Below are 20,096 nucleotides of genomic sequence, written 5' to 3' on the forward strand. Positions count from 1 at the left end.
TTTAGTGCACCACATGGACATAATAGGCAGCAAAATCTGTTTCTTTTTACTGTTTTCATGCTTTTTTTACTATTAAAATTTTATTTTTTTACATTTTTTTTCATGTCTCTGTAAAGGATTTGAAACTGCAATGTTATGATCACTCTGATAATACACTGCAGTACTTCTGTACTGTAATACCTTATCACTTATCATAGTGATCACAAGTCATGGCACACCCTGACACCATTGCCTGGTGGAGGGCCAATGACACAGTGTGACTTCACTCCCTACTTGAATCTTTTATTTGATGTGCTGAATATTAAGTGCGCTGCAATTCACAACCAGTTGCATTGCATATAGCAGGGGTTTCAGAGGCCTTGTCATTGATAGGATGTAACTGTGTGTCCATTTGCAGGAACACCTTATCACCCAGGACTTACATATATGCCCTAGAGAGTTTAAAAGGGTCAGGGTCCTCTAAACCCATATTTTGCAAGTTTGGCCCATAGAAAGGCTTTATTAGGATTCAGTTAAAGCAATGCATAAGACACCTGGCCTCTTCGTGTGTTCCACCAAAGCCAAAATTTATTTACAGGTGTATTAAGACAATGTGATCATTGGATATTAAAGACTTCCATTCAAGTGATTTAGAAGCTTATTTGCATGGATTTTAATGTCTACATTCATGTAGGAAATTTGTGTATAATCTTCAGAATCATTTCCAGTCTTATTTGTCTTTGAAAGTATAATATTAAAGGGGTTGTCTGGCCAGAAACATTGCATGTAATTACTTCTGTTTGCCCATTTCCATGCACTTTGTAATATACATTGTGCATGGAAAATGAAGCAAACAGAAGTTTTGCACTTACCTGAAGGGGTGCCCCCCCCCCTGTGTTGCTCCTCCGTTGTCCCTGGTTACAGCAAGAATCTTCTCTTCTTCTTGTTGGGCCGCAGCAGCTCTTGTCGGTGCGGGAACGAGCCTCTTCTCATCCGCGCATGCGCAGTTCTTCTCTCTGCAGCCGGGACCGATATACGATCTCCTTGTGTGCAGGGGGAGGAGGATGGAAGAGCGAGGAGCAGGAACTGAGCTCCCATCCCCTCTCCGTCCCTCTGCACTATTTTCAATGAGGAGAGGCGGGAAGGGGCGGGGCTAATGAGTGTGCCTTAGCTCCGCCCCCATCCCGCCTCTCCTCATTGAAAATAGTGCAGAGGGGCGGAGAGGAGGCAGACAGGGGGTGGGAGCTCAGTTCTTGCTCCTCGCTCTTCCATCCTCCCCCCCTGCACACAAGGAGATCGTATATCGGTCCCGGCTGCAGAGAGAAGAACTGCGCATGCGCGGATGAGAAGAGGCTCGTTCCCGCGCCGACAAGAGCTGCTGCGGCTTGACAAGAAGAAGAGAAGATTCTTGCTGTAACCAGGGACGACGGAGGAGCAACACAGGGGGGGGGGGGCACCCCTTCAGGTAAGGGCGCCTACCCACTGGCGTTGCCGATTTTCATGCGTGAAAAATGCAGCGTTTTTGGCGCGTTTTCCGCGCCTTTTTTGCGCCTTTTCCGTTATTTTCCATCGACATTCATGGGTGCATTAAGAGAAAAATAAGGACACATATGCAACTGACAGTTCCTATGTGAAAAATTGCAACGGACCGGAAAAAAAAACGCAAATGGACAAGAACACATTCTATACTAATTGCTCTTCAGAAAAAACGCAAAACGCAAAGGAAAAAAAATCGCCAGTGGGTAGGCGCCCTAAGTCCAAAACTTCTGTTTGCTTCATTTTCCATGCACAATGTATATTACAAAGTGCATGGAAATGGGCAAACAGAAGTAATGACATGCAATGTTTCTGGCCGGACAACCCCTTTAATTCCTTTTTAGCATTCCAATTTAGTTAAGTATTGGGCCAACACTTCCTTGAAAGCTCCATAATCCTTAATTAAGAAGCCATCTGAGCCAGATGCTTTCCTCTTTTTAGAATATCATTTGCTTATTTTACCTGAGAAACCTCAAACCTTCTAATTAAAATCCTTAACTGTACTCTAGTGAGGTGAGGAACTTCAATTTTATCCAAAAATATATTTAGAGTTTCTACCCTTGGATATATTTTTTGATTATCTTTCTGATACGGCGCCCGTGTTACTGCAGGTAGGAGACGGCCGTACTTCAAGACGGATGACTCCCCGCAGCGCTGAAGAAAGAACACATGAACGGCAATGGAGCCAGTCACATGTTCTTTCTCCCGGCGCTGCAGAGAGACGTCCGTCTTGAAGTGCGGCCGTCTCCTACCTGCAGTAGCACCGGCGCCGAAGCGCCCATGTAACTAAGCCCTCAGGTGAGAATTTTTCATTTTCCTTTTGATCTATCAGATTACCTAACCTTGGACAACTACTTTCATGGACAATGATAGTGAAGTGGTAATGGATTTCTTATTCATATCTTGAATTTTATCTATTCCTACAGCAACATTGTACATTCCTTCCATAATTAATTACAGACCCAAATTGCTAAATTTTATTCCTGTGCCCAGATTAAATATGAAGGATTGCCAGTTTGAAAAAATCCTGTAAAGATTTGACATTATTTATAAGTTTATTTTCTAGAATAATGTTTATAATTTTTTGTGAACTTACGTAGTAATCATTTGTTAGAATGTGTTATTTTTATGGATTGAAAGTTTTTTAAATTTATTTTCTGCTATATTTGCGGTTGTAATCACCATCCATTCAAACTTCTCAGATATTGTTTTGCATTTTTGCTAGTATTTAAGTGATTAATTAGTTCCGTTAATATTTGGACATAGTAATGAATATGTCACTTTCCCCCAAAAATACTTCAGATCAAACTGCTAGATGGATGGCAAAGCAAAAGGATACCAAACACTTGGATACACTCCATCCCATAAGGCTTCTTGGTGATTTAGAATCCCTGCTAGGACGTGTATATGTCTTCCAAAGCTCATATTTTTAGAATCCCATTGTGGAGAAGCCTCAGGTAAAAAGGTTCACAGGTCCATAGCTCTTAACAAAAACTTTACTACTAGAGGTTGCATTTTTTCCTCTTCTGGGGAGGTTTTGCTTTTTATGTTTTGATATGACTTCACAGTAAGCAGCTGTTCACAGTATTGTTTTCTGTTGGAGCTATTTCTCTGTTTTTACTTAAATTAATTTTCTCAAGACTAAGTAAATACAATAATTATAATCATACCAAATAAGGGCTCATGCACACGGGCATACATGGATTCCGCGTGGGGAATCCTCCCATGCCTGCTGCTGGTGACCCTGTGGCATAATAAGCCTGAGAAACCGTGACCAAGGTAGGACCCGCAGTACTCTGTGTGGGAAGCCCGTGAGAGGGCCCAGGGTCAGCCTCGGTCCCAGCCTCCAGCTAGTTGACCCAATGTGCTATCAGTTACGGTTCCTTTCATCGCTCCAAAGACTGCGTGAACCACGAAGAAGTTCCACAGGCTAAACCTGGCACAGATGCAACCCCCCCCGGACCTCACCCTTTGCCCACACCCTCAGCAATTGTGGGCATAAAGCGGACTTGCATGCTAGTACTTCTGTGAACTTCTCATTAAAGCAGTTACGGTTGCTTTCATCGCTCCAAAGACTGGATGAACCACAGAGAAATTCCACAGGCCAAATCTGGCACAGTTGCCCCCCCATCCATTCCCCAGGACTTCGGCCTCTGTCCACAGCCTCAGCAATTGTGGGCATAAAGCGGACTCGGATGCTACTACTGCTGTGAATGTCTCATTAAATCAGTTGCAGTTGCTTTCATCATACCAAAGACTGGATGAACCATGAAGAAGTTCCACAGGCCAAACCTGGCGCAGTTGCACCCCCCCCCCCAAGACCTTGGCCTCTGCCCACACCCTCAGCAATCGTGGGCATAAAGCGGACTCGGATGCTAGTACTGCTGTGTACATCTCATTAATTCAGTTACGCTTCTTTTGATTGGTCCAAACTAGTGTCTCAGATAACTGTGGTAACACGAGAGCAAATACATGTCGACCAGCGCTGATCCCCCGACCCGCAATCCTCTGTGTGGGAAGCATGTGAGCGGGCCCAGGGTCAGGCGCGGTTCCAGCCTCCACCATGTGTGACCCAAGGTGCCATGAGTTACATAGCTATATGAAACCCATGTGTCCCCACACAATTCATTCTGTGTATGTGTTAGATAGCTGAAGATTGCAATGGGAAAGCCGTCTGCACCCTACCCAAGTCATACAGTGTATTTGTGCCAGACAGCTGGATACCACGCTGGAAAATCTTAGTGCACCCACACCATAGGCGAACCCATGAAACCCCAGGACAGTATTAAGCATGAACAAACTACAGTGTCCAAACATGGCAGAGTTTCACCCCGCCCAGGACCTCGGCCTCTGACCATATTTCTGCCCAATTCATTCTGTGTATGTGTCAGATAGCTGAACAACGCAATGGGAAAGCCGTCTGCACCCTACCCATGTCGTTCAGTGTATTTGTGCCAGACAGCTGGACACCGTGCTGGGAAACCTTTGTGCACCCACAGCGTAGGCGAGGCCATGAAACCCAAGGACAGTATTATTAGGTGAACCCCTCAAACCTTTCTGTAGCAAGTGTATAGGCGAACCCCTGAAACATTTCTGTAGCAAGAGTATAGGTGAACCCCTCAAACCTTTCTGTAGCAATAGTAAAGGCGAACCCCTGAAACATTTCTGTAGCAAGAGTATAGGCGGACCCCTCAAACTTTTCTGCAGCAAGTGTATTGGTGAACCCCTGAAACATTTCTGTAGCAATAGTACAGGCAAACCCCTGAAATATTTCTGCAGCAAGAGTATAGGCAGACACCTGAAACATTTCTGTAGCAAGAGTATAGGCGAACCCCTCAAACCTTTCTGTAGCAAAAGTATACGCAAAGCCCTGAAACATTTCTGTAGCAAGAGTATAGGCAGACCCCAAAAAAACTTTCTGTAGCAAGTGTATAGGCAAATCCCTGAAACATTTCTGTAGCATGAGTATAGGCGAACCCCTCAAACCTTTCTGTAGCAATAGTATAGGTTAACATCTAAAACATTTCTGTAGCAAGAGTATAGGCGGACCCCTCAAACCTTTCTGTAGCAAGTGTATAGGCGAACCCCTGAAACATTTCTGTAGCAAGAGTATAGGCAGACTCCTGAAACATTTCTGTAGCAAGAGTATAGGAGAACCCCTCAAACCTTTCAGTAGCAATAGTATAAGCGAACCCCTGAAACATTTCTGTAGCAGGAGCAGAGGCAGGCCCCTGAAACATTTCTGTAGCAAGAGTATAGGCGAACCCCTCAAACCTTTCTGTAGCAAGTGTATAGGCAAACCCCAGAAACATTTCTGTAGCAAGAGTATAGGCGAACCCCTAAAACATTTCTGTAGCAATAGTGTAGGCGAACCGATGAAACATTGGTGTACCAAGAGTATAGGTGAACACCTGAAATCTTTTTTTTACCAAGAGTATAGGCGAAGGCCGGAAAAATTACTTCGCTAAGAGTATGGGCGAATGCCTGAAAAATTGGTGCACCAAAAGTACAAGTTTACCCCTGAAAAATTGGTTTAGCCTGAGGGCAGGTGAAACCCATAAACATTTTTTTAAAGATAGATGTTGTTGTTGCTTAATTCCTAACAGAACCTGGAGGCAGCCCTGAGAAAAATTGATTTTAACAGAGCCTTTTGGCCCACAGAAAAATTGGCAGTTCAGTGTGATGACACGCTATTTTACGAGGAGGAGTAAGATCCGAAACGATAGACCGAGTTACTTCTCCCTTTTTGGGGGGGAGAAGGGTGTACATCCAATAATCCGTGTGGGCCAGACTGTGTCTAACGTGAGGATCATGGGAAAGGCAGCCTAACATGAAGTCAGCCACATGTGCCAGCTTGCCGAGCAGGTCAGACAACTGGGGGTAGTTCTTCAAAAACTGCTGAACAACCAGATTGAAGATGTGGGTTAGGCATGGCACGTGTGTGAGGCTCCCAAACTGCAGAGCCGCAACCAGGTTACGGCCGTTGTCACACACGACCATGCCCGGTTGGAGGCTCAGCGGCAAAAGCCAGAGGTCAGTCTGCTCAGTCAAACCCTGTAACAGCTGTTGGGTGGTGTGCTTCTTGTCACCTAAGCTGATTAGTTTCATCACGGCTTGCTAATGCTCCCCCACCGCTGTGCTGCCGCCCCGCGCGCTACGTCTGTGGGCGACTTGCTCACACTTCTTAATTGTGAGGTGGAGGTGTCGAAGGAGGAGGAGGGGGAGGTTTGGAGGAGGTGCCATAATGCGACGCAGAAACCATCACCAAGGTGGGACCCGCTGTCCTCGGTGTGGGTAGCACGTGAGCGGTCCCAGGCTCTGGCTCGGTCCCAGCCTCCACCAAGTTCACCCAATGTGCTGTCAGGGAGATGTAGTGTCACTGCCCGCCAGCACTTGTCCACGTGTCCATCATTAAGCGGACCTGCCCAGTAACCGCATTGGTGAGGGCACGGTTTATGTTGCGGGAGACGTGCTGGTGTAGGGCGGGTTCAGCAACCAGGAAGTATAGTGGCGACTGGGGACCGAGTACCAAGGACTGCCGCCATCATGTTTTTGAAAGTCTCCGTTTCAACTAGCCTGTATGGCAGCATCTCCAGGCTGAGTAATTAGGCAATGTGCACGTTTAAAGATTGCGCTCTAATGCTTGTGTTAGCGACAGCTGAACACTGCGCTGGTAGACATTGCTGGAGGCAGTGGAGGATCTTGGAGGTGAGGGTGTGAGTGCAGGCCGGGAGGTGCTTGTGCCTGTGTCCTGGGAGGGTGATTGGATCTGGGTGACAGGTTGTGGCACAGGGGAAGAGGCAGTGGTGTGACCCGGAGGCGGTGAATGGCCTTCGTTCCACATCGTGGGGTGTTTGGCCATCATATGCCTGCACATGCTGGTGGTGGTAAGGCTGGTAGTGTTGGATCCCCGGCTGATCTTGGTATGGCACAGGTTGCACACCACTGTTCGTCGGTTGTCCGCGCTCTCACTAAAAAACATCCACACCTTTGAACACCTAGCCCTCTGCACTGAGGCTTGCCACAAGGCGGTGCTGTGGGAAACTGTTGGGGTATTCTTTGCTCTGGCCCTGCCTCTCCCCCTGGCCACCCCACTGCCTCTTCCAACTTGTCCTGCTGCTGCATTTGCCTTCCCCTCTGAAGCCCTGTCTTCAGTAGGCATAGTAAGCCATGTGGGGTCAGTCACCTCATCATCCAGCAGCTCTTCCTCTGGATGCTTTGTCCGCTCCTCCCTCGGACTTCCTACCCTTACAACGATCTCACTGAGAGACAACTGTGTCATCATCCTCATCCACAAAAAAACTCTTGAGAAAGTTGCTGGAAGTCCCCAGCCTCATCACCCGGACTCTGGGAAATTTCCAAATGTTGGGCATCAGTCATGACAAACTCCTCAGGTGGGTGAGGAACCGTTTTTTACCACTCAGGGCACAGACCCGAGAACAGTTCCTGGGAGTCTGCCTGCTCAGAATCTGTCATTTTTCTGGAGTGACGAGGCTGTGAGGAAGGAGGAGCAGCCAGAGGATTCAGAGGTGCAGTCCCTAGCCCGGTAGGAGTGGACTGCGTGGAATACTGGGGGTTCAATACATTGCTGAACATGTTATCGGCGATCCACGACAGGACCTGCTCGCACTGCTGTGCTTGTAATAAAGGTCTACCACGCGGACCCGCAAAATGTGAGCTGAAGCTGGGGAGAGGAGAGACGTGGCACTCTCCTAATCCCTCAGCAACCGGCTCTGATTCACCCTGCCCAGGACCTATGCCTCTGCCCACACACTTACTTGGATGCCCGCGTCCACATCCTTGCCCCTTGCCCCTATTCTTCATCATGTCGTTTAAAGGATAGAGCAGGGCCCAAATAAATTAACTCACTGTATAGCACTGAGAACTGATGCTAATTCACCGCACACAGAGAATGGTAGATGTGAGATGCTGTGCACAGGGGCAGAAAAAAATAACAAACTGTTTAGCGTGGAGAATTTAGGCTAGTTCACCACACACAGTGATTGGCGGATGTGAGATACTCTGTAGAGTCCCAGGAAAAATTAACCCACTGTTTAGCATGGAGAATTTAGGCTAGTTCATCACACACAGCGATAGGCGGATGTGAGATACTCTGTAGTGCCCCAGGAAAAATGAACCCGCTGTTTAGCATGGAGAATTTAGGCTAGTTCACCACACCCAGCGATTGGCGGATGTGAGATACTCTGCAGAGCCCCAGGAAAAATTAACCCACTGTTTAGCGTGGAGAATTTAGGCTAGTTCGCCACACACAGTGAATGGCAGATGTGAGATACTCTGCACTGGCCCAGCCAACAATTAACCGACTGTTTAGTGATGAAAACTATGGCTAATTCACTGCATACAGAGAATGGTAGATGTGAAATGTTCTGCACTGGCCCAGATGCTTGAAAAAAAAATTGGTGCACTACTGCTCACAGCCAGCCAAAAAAGTTATGCATACAATAAGGAGGTGCCCTAAGAAGGACTGATGGGTTCTTGAAGTCAGGATCCCAGCCTAACTGCACCCTATGCTAACACTTTCACTATCTCAGCAGCAGCTCTTTCCCTAACCTCTGCCAGCATGCGTCTGAGGCGAGCCGCGGGCGGCACCAGTTTAAGTACTCGGCGGTCACCTGATCCCGCCAGCCACTCACTGCTGTAGACGTGCACAGGGCTGGCACGTCACAGCAGGAAGTGGTAATGCCTTCCCTGCATGTTTAGAGGCTAAAAAATGGCGCTAAACAAGCGGGGAGGGGAAATGAAATTGACTTGCGTACCCTGTGGTGCTCGACTCGAGTACCAAGCATCTCGAGTTGCCTAATACTCAAACAGCATCAAGCTAGAACGAATGTGCTCATTCATTTCTATTAAAGGGGTTGTCTCACGAAAGCAAGTGGGGTTATACACTTCTGTATGGTCATATTAATGCACTTTGTAATATACATCGTGCATTAAATATGAGCCATACAGAAGTTATTCACTTACCTGCTCCGTTGCTAGCGTCCCCGTCGCCATGGAACCGCCTAATTTCGCTTTCTTCTGGCGTTTTTAGACGCGCTTGCGCTGTGCGGTCTTCTTCCTGGTGAATGGGGCCGCTCGTGCCGGAGAGCTGGTCATCGTAGCTCCGCCCCGTCACGTGTGCCGATTCCAGCCAATCAGGAGGCTGGAATCGGCAATGGACCGCACAGAGCCCACGGTGCACCATGGGAAAGGACCCGCGGTGCATCGTGGGTGAAGATCCCGGCGGCCATCTTGGTGAAGGAAGAAGTAGGAAGAAGGAAGACGTCGCAGAGCGGGGATTCGGGTAAGTAATATGTTTTTTTGTTTTTTTTTAACACATCCATTGGGGTTGTCCTGCGCCGAACGGGGGGCCTATGGAAAAAGAACAACCCGTTTCGTCGCGAGACAACCCCTTTAAGCATCCAAAATGCTTCGCTACTAAAAACTTGTCTCCTTCAACTGCCTCATCTTCATGATTTTTTAACTATGCCTTGTAAGAAAAGGATTAGGTGGACCTGCCATATTTTTTAGGAAATGCTTTGCAGCACTGGACTGGCATGAATAGTTCCTTTGTCTACCAGCTATATGTTTGGCTACTCTGATTTTGAGCTTCCTAATTGCATCCTACATAAGTCAGGTTGCAAGATCTATATAAGATGACATGAAAAATATTATGCGAATCACATTTTATAAAATGTTTAATATTATAAGCCTGCTTCATATCACTTGAGTGAAATAAACGTGATTTATCATCATATACACATACATTACACTATGCGGTGCCACACCGGAAAAAAAGCCTTTTTAAACTCAACCATTAAGAGGAGGTAATTGGAATAATGCTTGGATCAAGCAAGAATTTTTAAAGAAATTTTGGATGCACAAGAATTTCTTCATCTGCCTGTGTTTGTCAAGCTGATCACTTACAGCTACTTTGTGCATTTCACCTAGACCATGGCAGAAATACTATTGTGAATCCCAGCGTCGTGAGCTCTTAATTGGGATTTAGCTTGCATTCAGTGTTGGCAAGCTCTGTCTTCGCACTACATAATATATATCTATTGATATAGATATATATCTATATATAGATATATATCTATAATAGCCAGTGATTGATGTATATTTATGCTGAAATTGTAGTGACCTTCCCACAATATGTCTCAACTTGAAGAGCATTTGTAATGCCATAGCTGGCTGGCACAAGTATTTGGGTCTACAATTGCACATGCTACTGAACTTTTGGAACGCAAAGAAATGTTTTTCAAACTTGAAAAAATATACAAATCTGAGTTGAAAATGTGGTGGGATCACACCACTCTCAAAATATAGAAATATGATGCCAAAAGGTTTACAGCTGGAAAAACTGCCTACCAATGTCTATTCCATTGGAATCAAAAATTGAATATTTTATCCACATGCTGACTGTCACTTATGGGCCTAATTATTGAATATGAGTCTGCTAAATTAACTGAACTAAAAAAGTCCAGCATGGAAATTCAAGAGGCTTTACATAAATACAATACTATGGACGACTATCGTGTTTATCCAGAGAAAATGCAATCCAATCTAAATAATATAGTGTCTGTGATTGTGCAAACCAAAAAATGTAAATACGAATGGAACTTGGATGACTATAACAGATACAAGGTCTATGCATGAGGTCATAAATCAAACATCAAGTCCATTTAAAAAAAAAAAAAGAAATACTCAGATTGAAAACTGGCCTCGCGTGGCACTTTAAGCTCCACGGACATGGAAACCACAGAATCATATACAAATAAAACCAAATCAGAAACCACTTTTGATTAAAGCTCCACGATTGTTTCTCGAAATGTTTGTCATTCAAAAAACGCATATGGAGGGGTAAGAAGGGACGATCCGCATAAGAATGAGAAGGTATCAAACATGGGAAAAAACATAGAAACTTTCCTTTATATGTTGGATAATAAATGTTTGATGTTTGATTTATGACCCCATGTATAGACCTTGTGCCTATGTCCAGTTGGGGGCCTTTATGTTGGGGAAACAAGACAGAAACTGAAAGCGAGGATGAGATCTCATCGCCAGACAATTAAACAGAGAAAGACAGAATTACCTGTTGCCGAGCACTTTTCTAGTCATAGACATGACATAGGAGATGTGAGAGTTTTGATATTGACGGGTGGGGTTTCAAGTCACAAAGCCATAGAAGACTACGGGAATATAAATTTATAACAAGTTTTGATACTTTCAATGGAGGACTAAATTTCAGAGGATTTATGTGTGAATTGGAAGTATGAGACATCTACAGCACAGATAAGACTGCTGGCCTGGTGAACCCCTTCCAACAGTAATTCAGGGACTATAAAACTCTCACTCCCTTATCAGGGTCTAGTTAAAGATGTTTGTGTTTCTGTTTCAGTACTTCTGGCCTGGTGACCCCCTCAACAGTAATTTAGCGACCATAAAACTTCCATTCCCTCTCTAAGTGTCTAGTTAAAAATACTTATCTATTGCAGTAATTCTTTAGATGCAAACCAATCATATCCATGTCTGTCCCTTGTCGTAAGTATGTTTGTCATAAGTGTGTATAAATATGCAGGCCTCTTTGGATCTATTCTTTTTAGCCTGAAGAAGAACCCTGTGTTGGTTCGGAAGCTCACTATACCATCATGTATTATTGTCAGCCATTAAGAGGTATAATATATCTACAAGATTAGTTGGTTCCTCTTGCTGGAAACAATCACATTTTCCTCTACTCGCTAACATGGTACCTAACCTTTGTTTTCATTGGACAATATAATCATACTCCCTCTTTGGCCTCTTTCCCGTGACGCTGAGTAGATGCATCAAAAAATCACATGTAAAAGAACCCATGATTTCCATGGGTTCTTTCAGATGAGAGATTTTTTTTGACGCGCCGAGAAAATCGTGCATCAAAAGCTTGTCGCAGAGATTTCTTCTACATGTCCTATCTTTTGACGACATAGGGCCGGCGGCTCTCATTGACTCCTATGGGAGCCGGCCGGCAAAGGGAAAGAGTAGGAGGGGGATATGCTCGCGACTGCTATTCATTTACCCGATTTAACTCTCAGATAGCCACGCTACGTTAAAACGATGCTCATGTGAAAGAGCCCTTACTGTGTTGTCTATTTAACAAAGAGGGGTGCTAGCTGAGAGGTTAAGTTTTGTTCCATTATTTAATTTCAATGTGTTCCAAACTGTGTTGGATATAAATACATTCATTAGATTACTGACAGTTAAAAGGCATTTTTTTATCTGACGACAATTACTCCCCTTTTACATCAAATGCAGATTGTGTGTCTTCTAGTGCAATAAATTAATTTTTTAACTTATGCTTCAGTGATCAATTATCTTTATCCCTGCTTAAACAACTTGAATGTGAAAATTGTACTGCTTTTGATTATAGAATAGATAAAGTGCAGGTTAAATTACAAAATGTATTGTTTTATCCACTACAGCGATAGGTCTCTGATGGACGACTTTCAGTACCTAGTAGAACGAGATATAAAATCTCTGCAGGACCATATATCTTACTCCTCTGGTAAATAACGGTACTCATGTAATTTAATCAAAAGGCACTTTGATGCAATTTATGAACTTGAAAATAACAATTGGATAATAAAAAGTGCTGATAAAGGAGGATCTATTGTCATTTTGGATCAAGCTATTTACTTAAACCAAGTTTATTTATTGTTATATGGTAATACAAACTATAGAACTGCTTCAGAGATTCTACTATAATGTGTACGGTCAAGTTACAGCATCTCTTAGGGCCCTTTTACGCACAATGATTATCGCTCAAAATTCACTCAAAAGCCATCTTTTGAGCGATAATTATTGCTTGTAAATGTGTGCCTATCATGTACTTACCATGCACTTTTCGGCCATTGCTGAGTTCAGTTCAGCTTAAAATCCGTTGTCCATGATAAGAGGGACCCCACGCTGAGTTCTCATCAGGCAGCACTGAAAACATTCTTTCAGCTGCTGTCCTGCTGCAGAACAATAGCAATGTATTTAGAGAACAGATCACCCACTGTTCTCTAAGTACATGCAAATTAAGCTACTTAGCTACTAATGGGCTGATTAGCCCATTGGTAGCTAATGCAAAATGATCACTCAAAACTGTCAGTTTGTGACTAATTTTGAGTGATCATCTGTGTGTGTAAATGGGGCTTAACAAGAGGGTGTTACTTTGGGTATTTTCTAAAAGCCCATTTAGACACAATGATTATCGCTCAAAATTCGCTCAAAAGCCATCTTTTGAGCGATAATTGTTATGTTTAAACCCGCAGCCATCGTGCACTGTTCATGCACTATTTGTTAATCACTGATTTCTAGCAAGCTAAAAATCAGCAATGAGCCTCATCAGCACCGGACGCTGAGTTCTCAGCGGGATACCAGCTGATAGCATTTTTTCAGCTGGTATCCCGCATGGAGCTCTTTGCAGAAGACAGCACTCCCGCTGTCTTCTGCAAACAGTGGGAGCCTTCATTTACACACTAATAAGCTCTTAAGTAGCTATTTAGCTACTTAAGAGCTTATGCAAAGTGATCTCTCAAAACTGTCACTCACACTGCCGTATGAGCAAATTTTGAGCTATCATCTTGCCGTGTAAATGCACCTTCAGACAAAGAAGTCAGGTATTTATCACCTAAACATCCTATCATGTCAATTTTTTATGGGCTTCCTAAACAGCATAAAGTTGTTTTTCCTCCTCTCCTTAGACCCAACATTGCAGGCATTAGTTCCCTCAATAAGGGTCTCAGTGCCTGGTTGTTGGGTTATTGCAACCTGTAGTATCTAGAATTCCAGGGTATAGACCGTTGGCCTTGCCCCTTGCGCACATAAATTTCTCTGGATTCTCTGAATATTTGGATGATATTATATACTGTAGATGGTGGGCTATTGAAAGTCTTTGCAATCTTACATAGAGGAAAATTTTTCTGAAATTGTTCAACAATTTTTAGACACAGTTTTTCACAGATTGTTGAACTTCTAAACATCTTTGCTCCCGGGAGACTCTGCCTCTCTAACATGCTCTTTTCATGCAGTCAGGTGACTTAGTAGAAAATTGACTTTCCAGCGGTTTTTCCTTAGTGTCACCTACTTTTCAAGCTTTTTGTTACCATGTCCCAACTTTTTTGAGATGTATTGCTGAAAATAATTTCTAAATGAGTTATTTTAATGAAATTGAAAAATGTCTTACTTTTAGCTTATGATATGTGTTTTATTGTGAATAATATATGGTCATATGAGGTTTCCAAATCTTTCCTTTTTTTCCCTTTACATCAACAATTTCCGCAAGACATTTGCAATTTCCCTGCAGAGAGTTTCTCCACTGTGGAATTAAATCTTGTGGTTTTAAAGTAAAGACATGCAAATTTTAACAGGTTTGAGATTCAAGCCCCATAGGCATACAATTACAATGCAGAAATGTCTACATGGACTAATTCCATCCCATGTGAATGATTCCTAATAACTAGTTAAATTTAAAAGTGTTTTTTCTATGTGGCACTGCACATTATAATGTATTTGCATATGTAGATAAAACACAATTATTATAACAAGAAGCAGGCTTATAATGTTGAACATTTTATAAATAGTGATATGTATCATGCTGTTCATGTCATCTTATATGCATCTTGCAACCTGACTTATGTAGGATGTAGAGATGAGCGAGCACCAAAATGCTCGGGTGCTTGTTACTCGAGCCAAGCTTTTTGTAATGCTAGAGAGTTCGGCTTGAGTAATGAACCCCATTAAAGTCAATGGGAGACTCGAGCTTTTTCAAGGTGCCCCATGCTCTGCATTGCTCTCAATGGAGCCGCAGCTGCTGCCGGCGGCTCCATTCAAAACAATGGTCTGCCGGCACCCCTAAATTGTTTTTCATGTAAGGGCTTTACATATAAGCCCTTCCCTGAAAAACAATAATTTTAGTGTAAAAAAAAAAAAAAATAGAAAAAAAAAACAACTTACCCTTCGCTGCTGCCGTGTCCGCCGCGGGGGTAAAGAACACATCTGCCGCATGCGGCAGATGTTTCCTTCATCCCTGCTAGCAAAAGGAATTCCCTGCTGCTACATATGCCACATCTGTGACAGATGCAGCAGAGGAATTCTTCAATTCCCTACTGCAGCTGTCACACATGACAGCTGCAGTAGAGGATTCTGCTGCCGACACCCCAGTAATTGGATTTCAGGGAAGGGCTTTAAACATAAGTAAAAGTAGTGTAAAAAACAAAAAAAAGATACCTCCCTTCAGCTGCTGGAGCTCAGCCGCGCCTTCTCCGTGCTGTCCTCAGCTCTGTAGTGCTGATCTATCAGCAGGGATCTAGTATCAGGGATCTAGGGGATCTAGTAAGATGCAATTAGGAAGCTCAAAATCGCAGTAACCAAGTAGATAGCTGGTATACAAAGGAACCATTCACACATGTCAGGTGCTGCAAAGCATTTTATAGAAAAACATAGCAGGTCTTTTTCTTTCAAAGGTATTGAAATAGTTACAAAACCATCATGAAGAGTTAATTGGAGGTATTAGTTAAATCAATATCATGCCATCTTCCCTTGTATATCTTATAGTATGTTCCTTGCATTTTGTATGATATAGTCTGTTTTAATGCTTTGTACTTTTCCTTAACGAGATTTGCTAAAATGTATTGAAGAATAAGAAGGGACCTCAATGATTAGAACATTCCAAGGCCCTAGATTGAGTGTCTCAGGTCATTGCGCCCTGCTCTCCTGTCTCTCTGTAAACAACTTATTGTTTATAACTAAATAATTAACATTGTTTATAATTGTGTTTGGATAAGTTAATCATGTAGGATTCTACTGTGTCTGCACTGCCTTTCCTTCAGCAATTTAGATGTTAAATTCCTTTTCTTGCATATTCATATTGTTTGTCTCATCGACCAATGGTAATAAATGAATTATAGATTTGAATTATTGTAATCAAAGCAAGGGTCTCTATAAAAGCTGTTGCCTGTTAATCAATAAATAGATTGCTTTGATCATGCTAAGTGTTGTTGTGGTGAAAATTAATCTCCTGAGCTCAGCATACCTCTTACTAAGAATATGAAACCCAAAAAGCATATTGTATAGCAATTATTAATTTTTGCAGTAACATTTTGGTGCCCAACAGCGACATGGCATTGGATCGACTCCGCACCCCAGTGAAGAATTAGTGACTATATACAAGTTTTCAGTATGGAAACATTTTGAATATTCAATCCAAGAAAAAGATTCAAATTTTGGATTAGCCATAATTGTATATTTTTTAGGGATATGAAAGAGTTAATGCATGTTTTCTGGCTGATTTGGTATGCTAATTACTGTGCTAATTAGTATAAATTTGCTTCATACGTAAATCATTGCATTGTGATTAGTAAGCCTTGTTTTTACACATTGTACTCTTTATGTTCATTTATGCTGTGAACAAGGACCCTGTTGGTTTGAAATGCGTAAGCATTGATCACTGTACCATGGCACCTGTCATGTACTGATTTCAACATGGTATAACAAGCAAGAAGTTTTATGGAGTTTTGGATGTTCCAGACTTTCTTCATCTGCCTGTGTTTGTCAAGCTGATGACTGACAGCTGTCTTGTGCACTCCACCTGTACCATGGCAGAAGTGCTATTGCTCATCAACATGCCCTGAGTACATGCATTGGATCTGTATGGTAGTAAAACAGTAAATAAATATTGTACCAGAGAAAAGCATACAAAGTTTAGATATAAAAAAGTTGAATAACAAACAATGCATCTGATTCAGCCCTTATTTAGAAATTGAACAATTGTTTCTTATTTTGCTCTTCAATACATTTAGATCTGTTTTGCCAACAGTTATTATTCAGCTGCATATTTGTAGTTTGTTTTCATGTTACCAAGCAGTGCAATGAGGTCTTGCCAACACAATCCAAAATTCCTTCACAGTTGATCTTCTATATTTAAATGTTATCAGATAATGGAATTGTTATATCCCTATTCCCTGGCAGCCTTGCATTGCCTTCAGGTATTTTATGTTTGTTGTCTGTTTTCTGTCATACGATGTTCTTGATAAAATAAACTGTTTTGATAGAGCCTAGACAACATCACATGAAGTGAGCAGTTCACAATTATTATGTCCCAGCTGACCTTTCATACAGGATGGAATATTCTGCAACAGAGTTACGGAATATGTCCTCCTCTGGAATATTCAGCCCAAAAATCTGTACTGCTAATGTGCAGATTTTGGTGTGGAATTGAAAATAGCAGAATTCTGTCTGCAATTCCACTCAAAATCCACAGTGAGCAGTACAGATCGTTTGAGCAGAATTCAGGAATATATTGTCTGCATATAAACCCCTTTGTCTGAAGTAAACCCTTCTTTCTAATCCCAGACCATGTTTTTTACAGAAGATTGCATTTTGTTATGAATATAATTTGAACTATTTTTATGAAAAACTATTTTTTTCATATTTTTAAAATACTGCCAAATTAAATATCACAAATTCATACTTTTAAATGGTGCATTTAGCAATACATATGTCATATATACCAGATCAAAACATTATTCTGCTGAAAATCTTTGACACGGCATTTTAACCAAATCATCACTGATTAAAGTGTTCTGTGCTTTGAATGTTCATACTTTAGTTTCCAATTATGGAAATCTCTAAGGGCGAAGTCAGAAGAGTGTTTTTTTTTGCACACACCTATCTGCGGGGAAAAAGTGCATCTGATAGAACCATTGGTTCCCTATGATGTGTTCACATGTCCGTCTTTTACGGGCACAAAATACTCACACCTGCAAAAGATAAGACATGCGTGCACCGGGAAGGTCCGTGCTGTGCATAATGATTCCCCGCGTAGAGTCCCCTCATCACTGAACACTGGGACAGCAGTGTCATAGTGTTCAGTGATGATGGGACTCCCCGCGGGGATGAAAGAATCCCCTGCCACAGCTTTCACAGCTGTGGCAGAGGATCATGATCTTCTTCCATTGCTTTTAATGGGGTTCAGCGCTGCAGCCACCACATTGAAAGCAATGGGATGCAGGCAACTCCCGAAGTGATTTTCGGGGAAGGGCTTAAAATATAAGCTCTTTGCTTGAAATCATCCCTAACTGCTGTAAAAAATATATATATATATATATGCAACACCTTCCACTGCTGCCGGGGCTCCAGCGCATCTTCTTGCTGTCTCCCCGGTACTGCTCTGAAGCACTTTCTGCTGGCCAGGGATTTAAAAATCCACATCTCCAGAAAGTACTGGGTCTGATTGGCTGAGCACTCAGCCAATCACAGACAGTGCTCAGCCATTCATTCAATTACAGCTGAGCTCTGCCTGTGATTGGTCACAGCGCTCAGCCAATCAGAGGCAGCTCTCAGCCATTCAATGAATTGAAAGCAATGGGCACGGAGCTATAGTCAGTTGCATTTTGCATGTGCAGCACATTTTTTTAACTCGTCTGACTGAGCCCTAGGTGTGCAGATATTTAAACACTTCCAGAAATAGTGCCACTTTTGTATTGTGCTTAGTCTGGTAATGCCTTTTACAGAAACATCTAAAACTAAACCTTTATTGATTTCTATTACAACCAGGCCTAGAGTACACACATAAATCCCACATACTTCCAACGAACAGGGAGTATAGACCTATGAGTGAAATAAACATACAATAGGAACACAGAACAAATAGATCTGGGAAACCCCAACCGTGGGTACCCCAGAAGTATCTCTGATTCAGTACCTCTAAATCTTAATAAATTGTCTACAGGTCTTGATCAAGGAACTTAGATAGGCGTATTTGAAGTAGCAGAGTTTAATTTTATAAACACATATAGATATCATCTTATAAAAAAGGTAAGATTATTCACCTGTGTGTATATAATCAGTCAAAAAGGCTCACTAATTCTTGGCACTGATTTAGACAACCATACTCCTGACGAATGAATTATTTCATAATTCTGATTTATGACTTGGTTCAAATCTGATTTCGAACTCGGTTCAACGCGTTCGCTGTTCATGCAGTTGATCAGGAACTGTGTGTGATTTCCCTTGATTTACAGGAAAGCAATGATACAGTCTTTAACTAAAATATCAGAAGCATGATGGAATTCCAATCATCTTGGGGGTAGAGGAATGACCGAACCTAGATACTGCGTTCTATCATGAACACCTACCTCAACTATGGAACTAGAGTAATTAATTGATTTCTTAGAAATAGGCACTGGGTCTAGCCATCTTAGACTGATCAATACTGTACATAGAACCAAGAGTCTTGTAAACTATGCACAGTGATAGGAGAATAAGTAGCTGTATCAGCATTAAATGAGAACGTGTTCACTTGATCACTGGCTAGTAGATACAAGTGGCCAGAAGTAATTGCATCCTGACAGATGTGACTAATTCCTAGGTGGAAGAGATTAATCTGCAACCTGCCACCTGTTGTCTCCAGTTATTCCAACTACTATCAATTACTGCCTGTTCGTTAAAAAACGATAGTCCCTGTATTTCATAACCCTAGAGCTAGCAAAGGTTCAATCTTGCTAACCCTACAACTGCCTTGATGACCACTGGAGAACAGGGTAGTGTAGAACTGCTGCTATCCCTACAGTGCTTCAATTTCTTCCCTATTCAGTCCCAGGCTCAGTCACCCTGCCTGTCCGCTATCTGTTAGTTTCAAAATAATAAAAAAAAGCAGAGTGGTCTGTAGAGATGAGTTAAAATAGCAGAGGCAGCAGCTTTCTTTAAATCTTATCCGCATTGCTGGTGCTGTAAAATGGTGTGGATCTTCGACTGCATAAAATTCACATTTCTGCTATGTGTGATTATACCCTAAAGCAAGAGAAACAACACAGCCCAGTCTTCTTCATGCACACTGATCCTCACTTCAATAACCCTATGCCCCCCCTCGCTACAGTCTTTGTGCACTGACACTCCACTTGTCTTCAGCAACTGAAGAAGAAACATCTATTCTCTTTTGCTCATCCACATGTATATTTTAATGTTTCATGAAAAATAAAAGAAATGACCAACAACATTTTACTAGAGCCTCTCTTTTTGGCATAATGGACTTTATTGCTAGTATATCCTGTATTCTC

The sequence above is a fragment of the Eleutherodactylus coqui genome, chromosome 7, assembly GCF_035609145.1.
Source record: "Eleutherodactylus coqui strain aEleCoq1 chromosome 7, aEleCoq1.hap1, whole genome shotgun sequence".
Classification (NCBI taxonomy): domain Eukaryota; kingdom Metazoa; phylum Chordata; class Amphibia; order Anura; family Eleutherodactylidae; genus Eleutherodactylus; species Eleutherodactylus coqui.